This window comes from Peromyscus eremicus, chromosome 16_21 (assembly GCF_949786415.1).
Source record: "Peromyscus eremicus chromosome 16_21, PerEre_H2_v1, whole genome shotgun sequence".
In the NCBI taxonomy this organism is placed as follows: Eukaryota; Metazoa; Chordata; class Mammalia; order Rodentia; family Cricetidae; genus Peromyscus; species Peromyscus eremicus.
In genome coordinates this window covers 16121939-16135801 of record NC_081432.1, presented here as the reverse complement: position 1 = coordinate 16135801, position 13863 = coordinate 16121939, and positions in this window count along the sequence as shown.

Genomic DNA, 13863 nt, shown 5'->3' with positions numbered 1-13863 from the left:
ACACTATGAGGAGCAGAGACAGGTAAGAGTCTAAGGTTTGCTGGCTATCAGTCTAGTTCCAGTTCAGTGAAAGACCCTGCATTAAGGAAATAAAGTAGATAGTTATAGAGCAGGACATCCAATGTACTCTTTTGGCCTCCACACGGGCACAGTCACATACCTCTACATACAACATGTATGTCTACATCACACACATACACAACACATACACACATATACCCATTTACAAAAGGTTTATTTTCATCTTGAGTGTGTGTGTGTGTGTGTGTGTGTGTGTGTGTGTGTGTGTGTTTGGGAGGGTGTGTATTCAAGGGCCTCAGGTGCCCCCCAGGAGGCCAGAGATGTGGCTTCTTCTAGAGCTGGAGTTATAGGAGATTTTGAGCCACTTTTCATGGGTGTTAGGAAGTAAAATCAGGCCCTCTGATATCACACACACACACACACACACACACATATACATATATATATATATATATATATATATATATACATATATACACACACACACACACACACACACACATATCAATTCAAAGTCCGTGGCAAAGCCCCACACGACTTGCCGTCCTCTGCCTTTCCTCTTCCTCCCAGGCAGATGATGCAGTTGAAACACTGGTAGAGTCCCAATGGCAGGTCATTATGTGCATTCTCCATGTGAGCGCACTCCTGCTGTCCTTAAAAGCTTGCACAATTGTGGACAGTGGATTCTGAAGCAGTAATGTCAAGATAGGGATGCTGGGACTCAGCAGTTAAGAGCACGCAGTGCTCTTGCAGAAGACAGAAGTCAGGTTCCCATCACCATGTCAGGCAGTTCACAACTATCTGTAACCCCAGCTCTAGGGGATCCAATCCCTCCAGCTTAGGCACCAGCATTCATTTGCATATGCCGGCACATAGTCTCATACACACACACACACACACACACACACACATACACACACACACACCATACACACATTAAAAATAATAAAAATAAAATAAAATAAAATAAACATGTACATGTACAGCTAATATTTGTGGCTTTTTCCAAAAAATACCAGAACCTTGAAGGAGCTGATATCAAAAGCTATGTAGTCAAAAGTCTGTTTTCTTTAGGGTCATTTTTTTTCCCTTCAGAAGAATGGTATAATTAACTAAAATGGAGCTGGGTGCCTCTGGCTTGCTCTCCACAAAGCTCTCATTGAAGTGATGTTTGCCAGTTCTCTCTGCTTCGGGTAGAGTGGCTCACACTGGCTGTTTGCCTAATAAGGAGATGGTTTCTGTTTGGAGCTTTCTGAGACTATGAACAGTCTTCAGCATTTTTTATGCCAGAGTGTAACAGCAAATTTTTAGCTTGGAGCTCTTGGTTTGGCTTCTCTGATAAAGCTAAGAATAGAACTCGGGAAGCAAGTGTGTGAAGGTTCTGGTTATTACAGATTTTACATAATTACTGTGGCATGTATGAGCTCGATACCACTGGCTATCTTAAGAAAATAAGCAATCCTCTTAGATACTGTAGCAAAGAACAACAAAAGTCAGGGGGTCTGGAAGACATTGAGAACCATGACATCTGCAGAACTGACCTGTGTTGGCCTGACTTCACTCTTCAACTGCCCCGATCACGTGACTTCACTGCCTCCGTCAGCCTGATTCCATCACACTAGGGCACTCCCGTCTGGGAAAGCAAGTGTTGCCAACAAATGTATTTTTCCCCAGAATCTTTCCATTAGCGCATTAAATGTCTATCAAGTGACTCAACTCTCCAACTGACAACTCCAATCCAATGCTGACTTGAAGACACTTTGAACTCTTGACCTTAAAGGCTTCATCTTATTGTGTTGACAAATCATTATTGTGTCATCATCTTGACATCAGGTCATTTTAATCATGCCTCTTCCCTTCAAGAGACCCACCTTGAACTGGTTCTCAAAGCTCATCTATAACCCAAGTATGGCACCTTTCTATCAACAGGGCATCAATACTTTGCCAAGACAGTGCCCCTTCCTTACAGAAGGGGATCATCTCAGCTCTCTTTTATCAATGGGTTATTCTGGAGGTATATGAGAGTCTGTTTGTCATTCTAGTCTCTGAACATTATGTCTACTGGAAAAGCTAAAAAAAAAAATGGACAGCTGGGTGTAGTATTGCATGCTTAGAATCCAAGCACTTTGGAGGTGGAAGCAGAAGAGAATTCAAAGTCATCCTTGGATACACATGGGTTCAAGGACAAGCTGGGCTACGTGTGTGTGTGTGTGTGTGTGTGTGTGTGTGTGTGTGTGTGTGTGTTGGTTACTTTTCTATTGCTGTGGTGAAACATCATGGCCAATGCAATTTATAGAAGAAATGGTTTATTTGGGGCTTACGGTTCCAGAGGGATAAGAGCCTGTTGATGCAGAGAATCATGGAAATAAGGGGCAGACATGGCAGCAGGAACAGCAGGGAACTCGTGAACTGCAAACAGGGGGCAGACAGAGCTAACTCAAAATGGCACAAGTCTTTTGAAACTTCAAAGCCTGCCTCCGGTGACATACTTCCTCTAGCAAGGGCACACCTCCTAAGCCTCTCCAAACAGCCACAACTGGGGACCAAATATTCAAATGCCCGGACATCTCATTCAGACTGCTACACTGAGACTCTGTCTTTTAAGTAAAAAAAAAAAAAAAAAAGGCTAAAATCCTTGGAGTTAAGGCTTCACTGGACTGGAGGTCAAGGAAGAGAGCTGCTGAGTAGGGGGTGAGAGCCACAGACGACATGCTAAGGAGACTGGGGGCTGACCTCGTAACAGCTTCCTCTGGTTCCCATGAGTTGCTGTAGCGTGAGCACAAACCTCCCTACTCAATTGTTGATCATATATGCAGCACCATAAGCCATACCTGGCCAAGTCTTGAGTACCATAAAAGAGGCCTCCATCTACACCATCTTACAAGCACATGGTATCAAGGACTGTATTCACTCTGTATGCTGGAGAGTGTGAAGGGAATCCTCCACAGAGCTGTTTCTCATAATGTTAGGGGTGGTGGTAGTTAAGAAGTAAATAACACAAGGGAAATCCCAGATCTTGACTTGAAACACAGGTGTTTCCCTTGCCTCCAACCACCCACACATACTGTAACTGCCCCTCCATCCCCCAGGCTTTTGATGCGACTCATCCTTAGCCTTCTCCTCCTGAGCCTTTTCCTTGACCTCAGAAGCTTCCAAGCTTCAGCCACTTCTTCTCCTCCTTGTCCTCATCCTCCCCTTTTCTCTTTACAGTAAAGGAGAGATGTTATCTTCACCCCTTGGCATCTCTCATAGAAATAATTCTATGAGTAGTGGATTCATAGGTAGCCAGGCTAGCCCCACTGTATTGCAGAAATTTGAGCTGTATTTCTATGTTCCATAGAAAATGGAAGGAAGCAAGGAGGAATAGCCCCATTCTATTCAAAATGCAGAAAAACAATTTCTCACTAGGTGTTTGAGGTTTCATAGAAGGAGAGCCTGGACTCACGTCTCAAGAATGAGATGTTTAGTAATGTCGAAAAAGCCTTGATTGGTATTTCTAACCACTAGCCGATCGTTCACTGGTTTTATTTAGTCATTTATTCTGTCAGTGTAATTTACCTGAGTTTTAACTTTGAAGTTTGACCCATTTACAAGGTTCTTCTTTTTATTTCTCTCTTTTCCTCCCTCTCTCCCGGCTCATTCTCTCTCTCCTTTAGTACCGTTCCTCTCCTCTCCCCGTCTCCTTCTCTTCTCTCCTCTGGCTCTTCTTCCTTTCAAAAAATGAGATATGCAAGTTTAATGTCCCATTTACCCACCAATCACAGGTTTCAAGCTGACCAAACCGTTGAAAACCCATGAAGTCTAGTTGACCATATCTTAGGGCACTGGATTCCAGGAAGGTTAGCTACAATATTAGTTACTTCCTTGTTGCGGTGACAAAATAATTCACGGAAGAATTTTTTTGTTTTGTTTTGTTTTGTTTTTTGTTTTTTGGACATGGTTTCTCTGTGTAGTTTTGGTACCTGTCCTGGATCTCGCTCTGTAGACGAGGCTGGCCTCGAACTCACAGAGATCCACCTGGTTCTGCCTCCTGAGTGCTGGGATTAAAGGCATGCACCACCACCACCCAGCTTCACAGAAGAATCTTAAAGGAGAAAAGGTTTCTGTTGGCTCACGGTTTTTAAGAGATTTCAGCCATCTTGGAAAGGAACACATTACCATGACAGTCTGAGTGGCTATGCCCTTGGGAGCAGCAATACATGCAGAGACAGGAAGAAGTGAGATATAGACCCAAACCAGTGATGGGTACATCTCTCAAAGACATGTCACACGTGAGCTGCTTCCAACAGCCGGGTAAGCAGGGGAGAGAACTGTTCACAGGGTGATGACGCAGGACCCAAAGGGTGGGAATGAAACTTCACTAGGCCTTACCTCTTAGTGGTTTCCAAGTCTTCAAATTAGTGCCACAAACTAGAGACTGAGAGTCCAAACCACTAGCCTGTGGTGGGTGAGGGATTCAGAGCATATCTGTTCCTTGCCACTCCTGGATGAAGTACAAATGATGAAGGGAAGCTTCTGGGTCTTCACACTCCCTGTGGTCTGTACTCTTTCTTAAATTATTCTGTTCCCCAGGATTTTAAGCTTTCAGCCTTACAGACATTATATGAACAATGCTTTAAAAAAGATTTATTTATTTTATTTTACATGTATTTGTGTTTGCCTACATGTGTGCCGTGTGCCTGATTCCTGTGGAGTCTGGAAGAGGGTTTCAGGTCCCTTAGAACTGGACTTCCTGACAGGCTAAGCCATCAAGTGGGTTCTGGAACCAAACCTGGGTCCTCTGCAAGAGCAGCCAGTGCTTTTAACAGCTGAGCCAGCTCTTTAGTCCATGAGCAGCATTTATGTAGGAGGTAGACATTTAAACCACTTTTATACATGTTGATTTTTAAAAGTTTTATGTATTTATTTATTTGGTGTGTGTGTGTGTGTGTGTGTGTGTGTGTGTCCCACAGTGTATATGTGGAGAGGAGTACCTGTGAGAGGTAGTTCTCTCCTTCTACCATGTCAGAGCCAGGGATTGAACTCAGGTTGTCAGGCTTGAGCTGCCTCCCTGCCCTTTCAATGATTTCTTGAGGAGAGTAAGAGGTCTGTTGTTTTCTGTACCAAGTCAACCCTAGTGACAACACAGTCGGCAGTGATAGGAGTTAAATAAAACCTGTGTTGAGGGACTCATGGAAAAATACAGGGACTCAGCTCTGTGCTCCAGGGCCCCAGGGAATGCTGGGTATGTGTGCACTACCCATAGGTGATGAGCAGAGTGTGTCAGAAGGTCCACAGAGACGGAGCAAGTCCTCATCTCCAGAATGATGTGGGCACATTTGATGTTATGTTAAACCACACTTATTAATTAGAAGTTGCTGTGCCAGAAGACATTAGGCTTCCAGAGCTAGACGTGTATTTGTTGTATTCAGTGTTGGTGAACACAGTTCCTGTCCCAGCTTTACCAAAGCATAACAGTGAGTTATATTCCCAGGACAATTGGTAGCTGGTCCATTTTTCTAAGTCTTGTTATGGCAATTTGCAGACTCTCCAGGGGAAAGGCTGGAGGAAGAAGAGAGAGGCAGGAGGCAGAAGGCGGGAGGCAGGACCAGACTGTGTTTCTCTTGTGCTAATAAATGGCAAAGAACTTCAGGGTTTTTTTTTGTTTGTTTGTTTGTTTTCATAATTGGATTTGGCCCCCAGCTGTTCTCTCGGTAGTTGCTGCTGCTTGGTCAGCAGCCGGCTCTAAGCTACATGTTATTTATCTTTTTATTCTTCTCCAAGCTGTAGATGATGGATGATGGTTGGGGTGTGGAAGTTTTCCATCGGGGTGCCTTGGTGATGAGCAATTTCCAGTGGGAAAAACCGCCACAGATCCACCCCTTTGTCTCTGTTGATGAACGGAGTTAGGTGTGTATGCATACCAGAGTGAGACTCCTGCATACAGATCCCTTTTTGTCTCTATTGGTGAACGGAGTTAGGTGTGTATGCATACCAGAGTGAGACTCCTGCAGAGAATAACTTGGACCTGCTCTAATTTATTATTTAGAGATTGAATTATTCACAACTGTCAATATTTGACAACCGACGTACAAGTTGTAATACACCTTACGGTTCCTGGCATGACGGGTTATTGAAACAAAACTGTCAATGACTGTAGCTTGAAGTAGCTACTTTACCCAGGCAGGCTACTGGCAAGCATGTCATTTTTCATCTTTCTTCTTCAGTCTTTTCAAACATTCTCCTATGTGTACACCGGTGACCCAGCAAGATAGGTTCATATCCTCAAAGGTGAAACAGCAACGTCATAAAGGAATTGCTCCTAGACACATGATTGAGAAAGATGCTGTATTAGTTATTTTCTCATTGCTATGATAAAATACCCTGGCAAAAACAACTGAAGGGTTTCTTGGGTTTACGGTTCCAGAGGGATATGGTTCACCATATCCAGAGAAAGCATGGCAGCAGGCAAGGATCGCATCAGAGCAGAAGAAGGCTGTTTGGTCCTGTTGAGTCTGTGCTCAAGGAGCAGAGAGTAAACAGGAAATGAGGCCAGTCTATACCATTGAAGGCCCACCCCATTTACCCACTTCCTCCTCCAAAGCTCCACCTCCTAAAGATCTCATCATCTCCCCAAAAGCACCAGCTGGAGACCAAATGTTCAGACATAGGAACCCTGGAGGACATTTCACATCCAAACCTCAATAGGTGACCGTGGCCATACTTTTTTTTTTCTTTACTTTTCTCCCATCAAGAGGAGAAAGTTGTTCCTTCTGTCCTTGAATCTGAGCTGATTGGCATAAACACTGACCAATAGAGTATGGCAGACTCGACTATATGTCAATGTAAGCCAAGTTTTTAAGTTCACCGGCAGCTTCTGTGTTGCGGAATATTCCTTTCCACTGTGTGAAGACGTATCACTGTTGTTGGTTTAATGAAGAGCTGCACGGCCATTCACTAGGCAGGAAGAGTTTAGGGGGGACTTCTGGGGACAGAGAGCTCTGGGAAGAAGAAAGGAGGGGTCACCAGCCAAAGGCAAAGGAAGCAGCACATGCCGGAAGTGAGGTAAAAGCCACGAGCCACGCGGCAACATGTGGATTAAAGTAAATGGGTCAATTTATGTTATAAGAGCTAGTAGGGGCTGGAGAGATGGCTCGGTAGTTAAGACTGTTCTTCCAGGGGTCCTGAGTTCAATTCCCAGCAACCGTATGGCGGCTCACAACCATCTGTAATGAGATATGATACCCTCTTCTGGCCTGCAGACATACATGCAGACAGAGCACTGTATATATGATAAATAAATAAGTCTTTTAAAAAAGAGCTAGTGGGACAAGCCTAAGCTATAGACTGAGCTTTCATAATTAATAATAAGTCTCTGTGAAGTTTTTTTGTGAGCTGGCGGCTCATAGAAAAATCTGCCTACACTTCTGCCTTGGTGTTGTGGAAGCTGTGTGTGAAGACAGATTGTCCTAAAATCAGTGTGTCATGAGAAGTTTGAGCCACATGGAGACACCTAAATAATGAAGTGACACACAGAGAGAAAGGTGGAGGAGCACTGAGCCGTTTGCTGCGAGAGTATGGAAGTTATTTTGCAAGGTGGTCCTCCAGTCACATGTGTCCTAGCACACAACACATGGGTCAGCCACAAGCAGCCCAGTGGAACTCTCCTGGAGCTCCTTACCCTCAAGTATGCACAAAAGGAAGCGGTTGCTTTAGGCCACTGAAACAACAGAGAATAATATCCATGGCTTGAGAATATTAAAGAGATGCAGGGCTAATTATATTGAAATCAGACAGAGGCACTCATGTAAGGAGATTTACAGCTGAGACACGAGCAGCCTCACCTGGACCACACTCAGAGAGTGCACATAAAGAAATCCCAGCACTCAGGGGGCAGAGGCAGCAGGTTCTCTGTGAGCTCGAGGCCAGCCTGGTCTACAGAGAGAGTTCCAGGACAGCCAGGCAGCCAGGGCGACACAGAAAAACCTTGTCTTGAAAAATGAACAAGCAAACAACAAGACAGACGAGTAGTTCAATGGAACTGTGGGAGGAGAAAGAACTTACACACTTCTCTTTGAAGGCATGGGAGGAAATGCACATCCTCTTTCCCAGGGGCATGGAGATGGCCCTTGGCTGAGTCTAGGTTGTCCCAATTTATGTTAACCAAAGGATCGCTCTTCTTCTGGGTTATGCGTTAACTCTCTGTTCACTGGGGCTTCAGCTCTGCTTCGTTTCTGTGGCGAGATGGTGCTACAGGGCAGAGTGAATGTTAACTTCTGCCTCCCTGGATTCATGTCTTCCTGCTGCTCCAGAAGCCAGAATTCCCCCACTTTGCCGCTCCTCAAGAATTGAGTATGAGATCTCTTTTTTTTTCTACCCAAAATCTCTATGTGTCATTTCACATAGTCTAAATTTTGATATTTTAAGTGACTATTAAGTGACTTCTCCTAAGTTATACAAGCCAGACAACATGAATTGAATAAACCTGTATTTAGTGGACATTACAATTCTTTAAAAGGTTTATATCCACAGGATACTACCAAGTCTATGAAACTGGAAGGAGTGGATAATATAATCTTTGCTAAAATGTGTACCAACAATGATCTGAAAGGTTGGATTTAGGAGTATGAAATACCAAGTCAAACAATTTCATGAAATAGATGCAAAATGAGTTCTTATGTTCCATAAGCCAATTCCTCTCCTTTTGGTGGTACGGGAGAGGTTCTGGAGTATCATTGAACTCCAATGTTGAGAAACTGGAGGTGTGGCAAGACTGGAAAACTTCCAGAGATTGTGGGCCATAGGCAAGCACTTAACGTCAAAGTGAAGGAGGTGGGAATCCTGGTTGACTCTTGTGAACAGACCACACCTAGAGTCACATGTGCAGGGAAGGGGCTGTATCTATATCTTTTCCAGTGATACATAAGATTCGGGAGAGAGCCTAAGCATGTCATATGGGTGTAACATGAATCTCAAAAGGTCTTATAATAAAAACCCAGAGCCAGATATTGGGGTGAAAGCTGAAAGATCAGAGATGCAGAACAGCCAGCCACTAGCTTACCTCTACGAAATCCTCAGCCTCAAGAGAGTGAGTTCCTGTTTCCTCAAGCCTTATATACCTTTCTGTGTCCTGCCATATTACTTCCTGGGATTAAAGGCCTGTGTTAGCACTGCCTGGTTCTGTTTCTTTCATGTAGCCCAGTGTGGCCTTGAACTCACAGAGATCCAGACAGATCTCTGCCTCCAGAGTGACAGGATTAAAGGTGTGTGCCACCACTGCCTGACCTCTATGTCTAATTAGTGGCTGGCTCTGTCCTCTGATCCCCAGATAAGCTTTATTGGGGTACACAATGTATCACCAGATATAGGAATCTAAAGAAGGAACAAGCAGTATGTGGCCGAACCTGAGAAGATGGAATAGGTTAGTTCTGAAGGTCACCCCAGTCATGGCTGGAAAGAGCTTTATGGAGTAGCAATCTCTGGGCTCCAAAGATTTTAAACACCAGTCACAGATTGTCCGGGAAGTTTGGGTTTGAAGAGAAAGAATTAGACCGGGTAACTACAAAGGTCAAAGGTTGCTAAGAACCACGCAAGTATCAAGGATGTGTTTGTTGTCTCTCTGAAAATTGGTTCAAGCTCAAGCACTGAAAGTGAAATCTGTTTTATTTTATTATTATTATTTTTTTTTTTTTCAGAGCTGAGGACCGAACCCAGGGCCTTGTGCTTGCTAGGCAAGTGCTCTACCACTGAGCTGAATCCCCAACCCCTCTGTTTTATTTTAAAAGTCTTTATTTCTATAGGTTCTAGGTTGACACCTTGATTGCCTGCCCCTCTGTCCCCCCAATTCTACCTCCATGGCAAACATTGCTGAGGAACCAACTTATACCTCTGCTGGTTGGACTAGGACCATGTCTACATAACCAGTACCACCCACTGGGTTTGTCACCACAGCATGAAATCTGTTTGTTGTCCCTGCTAAGCAAAGGAGGGAGGAATGTCTGGTGGAGGATAGCCTCAGTGCCTAAAATAACGTGTCTTGAGAAAAATCTTATTTCAAATGAATTTAAAGCAAGAGCTGGAGATTTTCATATTAAATAGGGGGAAGGGGAAAGAAAATGGTAAATTGAGCCTTGTCTTGAAAACTGGAGCTAAATATCCACTCATTGATTTCATTCCACACATATTTATTGGGTAGCTAATTTAGCAGACGGTAATTTTAGCCCTGGGTTACAGCGGTGAGAAGACCCACGAATCTTTATTCCTATTGTGCAGAACCAATTGCACACCAAATGGACGAATATACACCAAACACAAAACGGTCCCTACTCAAGGAAACAAATAAAGTGGAGAAGAGTGATAGGTGATTCTGGGTTTGCGAGGGTGTCAGGGAAGAAGTTCCTACCTCCAGAAATCACAGTTGAACATCCCAGCTAAAGAATGACTCTTTCACAGCAGGGAGGCCCACGTGGTTAGATAGAAGTTCACTCACTACCCCTTCCCGAAACAGGGCAGAACAAGTATAGCCCAATGAAAGGATAACAAGATTTTTAGCTTTCATTCTAGACATAATTGGAAGAGCAAACTAATTCTTAGAAACAAGAGAGATGATATCCTTTCCAGGAGAGGGACTATATATACTTTTTTTTTCAAGATTATTTATTTATGTGTGTGTGTGTGTGTGTGTGTGTGTGTGTGTGTGTGTGTGTGTGTGTATGGAGGCCTGGTGCATGCATACCACGGCATGTGCATGGAGGTTGAAAGACAGCCTGTAGGAGCTAAATCTTTCTTTCTGCCTTGAAGCTCTCTGGGAGCAAACCCAAGGCCCTCAAGTTCAGTGCAAGAACTTTAACTTACTAAACCGTCTTGTTGAACCCCTGAAAACCTTTTACTAGCTTACACTGGTCTTTGCCTCCCCATTAACACCCACTGCATTATAATTCTAAAACTACAACATTTAAACAATTAATTAAGGGTTTCATCAATCTTTAACAGGTATCTATCTTAATTTGTTCCTATTTGATGCTGTCCATACTCTTTGGTTCCTGATACCACATCTCCACCCGACACTGGTTTTTAAATGTTGTTTAAGATGTTTCCCATGCCACTTCCATTGGCTTTATGGAATTCAGGATTCTCTGCAAGATTTGCTGTTTCAGTTCCCCACCCATCTACATGGAGTACACACTTTAAGTCAGGTGGTTCAGGGAGAGGTTGTGAGTCAAAAGTGGACAGGGCATGCACAAACATTAATTTAGAGAGAGGTGCTTGAATGGCGGTGACCCAAACCATAAGGGACCTTCTCCTGTGTCCATTAACCCTCATAGCTCAGACAACAACCACTCAGAGAATGAGGCCCCCTTCTGCTTTGATGTCAAGGATCAGGATGGGAAAGCAAAGGATCAGGGGATAGAGATTTAAGGAGAGGGTTCCCACTTCTTTGAAATGGAAAATTATCTTTAGTGGGCAGGCAAGAGTCCTCTTTTCACACACCAGGAGGCCTGCCTATTCCCTGGAGGACTGGCAGGAAGCACCAAGTCACTGTGTCCAGGCCAGTAGTACAGGCCTCTGTTGACTTCCTGGTATTGTAAAGATTCTGGCCCCATGCCCCAGCATCCCTTAGAAAGTGATTTCTCAGAATTGTCTGGTCCTCCAGGGATGTGCAAGCATTTTAAATTGAGTTACAAAAGTGAACCCGCAACCATCCTCCATGAAGCCCATTCCACCTAGAGCAAGCCCATTCTCATCTGGTCGAATGTAAAATTCTATGATTTTCAAAGTTAAGAAGCCGTGCGAGCAGTGTGGGAGCCTCAGAGTAGAAAGATGGCATCGTAGTCTCTAAACCTGTTACCCACTCAATGGCCATTTTGTTTCCTTTCTAAACTTCATGTTTACAAGTTCTTATTATAACAATAACAATAGTTACAATGTTATAACAATAGTGAGAACAAGGATAAAATAAGAATGTCATTTAATCTTTGAAAGAACCCCCCCCCCCCCCCCCGACAGATTATATCTCTATCCAAGAACTAGGAAAGTGAGTTATAAGGTGGTTTTTTTTTTTTTTTTTTTTTTTTAAAAAAAAAAGATTAAATTACTAGTAACTGGTTGTCTTCATCTTGAACTTGTAGATTTCTTTCTTGTGCACTGCATGGCGGCTCTGTTTTGCAGAGGGCTAAGTCAGTATGTTGGCATGAAAACACAGTAATTAAGAAACTACTGGTACTAAGTATGAAATTCACATGCTCACCATTAGAAAACACAGAGAACTGAAACTTAGCTTGAAGATGAGTTAACCATATTCAAATCTAGCCTTTTGCTTCCCCCTTATTCTATTTATTGAATTATACACTGTGTCTTATTTATTATATACACATATGCATACACACACACACACACACACACACACACACACACACACACACACACACCCCAAAGGCTTCAGGTTAACAGGGACTGCATCTGACACAGTGTTAAGTGTGTGTATCATTTGTTCATCATCCTTCAGTTCACTAAACAAAGCCAGGTAGTGTTTCCTCAGAACCCCTTGGTAGGCATAATGTTAATTGGTATGTTTAACCAAGTATTTCATTGGTTTTTAATGAGTTTGAGAAACCCACACACTGAGTACATTTGTTTTTTCCTTTTATTTTCAATGGGTCCACATCATTTTGCCTAGCTACGTTCTGTTTCAAAGTTGGAAACATAATATAGTTTTACTTGCTGTCTTTGAACTGATCATATCTCTCCTCTCAAAAATGTGTTTGGACCATGTTACATAGAACCACAGGGAAGTCTGGACCCTGTCTCTGCCCTGAGAAATGCTTGCGCTTCCTTAGAGATGCCAGCCATCATTTTTCTCTTCTCCCTTTGAACTTCGTTCTGATAAGCCAAGGGCCTCCAATCTGACCTTTTGTGCTCCCATCAGTACTGGGCATTCCAAGGTGAATAGGACATCTCATTTAAAAAGGTCCTTGAAAACCACTTACAAAAACAAATAACGGATCTAAGAAGGGAACAACTTCAGAACAGGACGAGTGGCAAGACTGAAGTGGTTTCTTGCACACTGCTAAATGGCAGGCTTTTATTCTGGGGTTTTAGCCATAATATATTGTACCAACTGGATGTCATTCTTCTGTATGAGTAGTTCTTAAAAGCTATCCTGGGTCCTTTCTGCTCACGGGTTGCAGAGAACTCATTTCTTCCTCCCTCTGGGCATTATTGCTCATCTGGATTTATGGAGCACGTTTATTATTTCATTTTGTTTTCCATGGATCCACAGCGTTTTGATATTAAGTCCTGTTTCTCAGTTAAAAGCATTCTTCCTTCCTATCCCAGATGGCTCACTGGAGTTGTTTACACATAAAATGTCTGGTCATTCCCTACACTGGACTACTCAGAATCAGCATCATAGCCTCTAAGCTAAAGAGCCTTTGGGCAACTGACAGGCTTCAGATCTGTGGACAGGAAGATACTCCATGGTGAAGACTTCAAGTTGCCAGGAACACTGTCATCTAGGACCTAGTTCCATGGGCCAATATGATTAAGAATATATATGTAGTATATAGTTCAACTCCCAAGGAATTAATACTTTAGAATCTGTTTAACCTTAGAATTAAAATCTAAGGCCACTTCAAGCTTTTATTTGGCTGATCTAAAAATATTTGGAGATCAGAGACTAAAATTGCAGGGAAAAAAAAAACAACCCAACAACTTAATGGAATCTGTTTTTCTCTAAAAACTTGATTTTTATCCTCCAAGTACAAACAGAAAAAGTTAAAAACGGGACTTAAAAAAAATAATGTGTGCACACGTCGAGATGAATGAGGGAAACTGTACAAGGGACCATTTTGAGCATCACAGATT